The sequence below is a fragment of the Morus notabilis genome, unplaced genomic scaffold (genome assembly GCF_000414095.1).
Source record: "Morus notabilis unplaced genomic scaffold, ASM41409v2 Scaffold322, whole genome shotgun sequence".
In the NCBI taxonomy this organism is placed as follows: Eukaryota; Viridiplantae; Streptophyta; class Magnoliopsida; order Rosales; family Moraceae; genus Morus; species Morus notabilis.
The window spans coordinates 64,024-64,569 of record NW_010359499.1 but is presented as its reverse complement, the minus strand read 5'-3'; the positions used below and the strand labels follow the sequence as shown (position 1 = coordinate 64,569).

General features: G+C 43.2%; 1 pseudogene; it reads right to left on the bottom strand.

Moving 5' to 3' along the window:
• LOC112090926 overlaps positions 1-546 on the bottom strand; it is a 13,946-nt pseudogene that overhangs the window by 7,018 nt on the left and 6,382 nt on the right.

The following is a 546-nucleotide window of genomic DNA, read 5'->3' as shown; positions in this document are numbered from 1 at the left end:
AGATCCTTGATAACCTTAGCATAAGCAGGCACTTGCTTGATAACATGAAGCAAAGGAAGATTAATCTTTACTTGAGTCAAGTGGTCTAGGATCTCACTTTGGTGTTCCGGTATTTTCCCAGTTGGACGTAGAGCTTGGGGAAAAGGCACCTTTACCGGAACATTTGTTAGATCATCTTTCTCAGGGACAACTTCCTTACTACTCGAAGTGGTGGCACTTGTTGACGGTTCTTCCATAATCTCACTACTACGAGTACCGATGGCATTCACCTCCTTAATATTTTGATTATCGAGACATGAGGTTTGCGCCATATGTTGACCCTTTGGGTTTGACTGAGCTTGTGAAGGGAACTTGCCGCGTTCTTGAACAGCTAAAGCTCCAGTCAGATTCGTGATTTAACTCTTCATTTCTTTACTTTCCTCCACCATTTGCGTGAACAGTGACTCAAACTTCTGATTCGTCTTACTCTGCACCTCCATGAAAGATTGCAAGGTGTTCTCAAGAGAACTCCTTGGCTGATGCGAATTGTATTGAGGTGCAGAATAC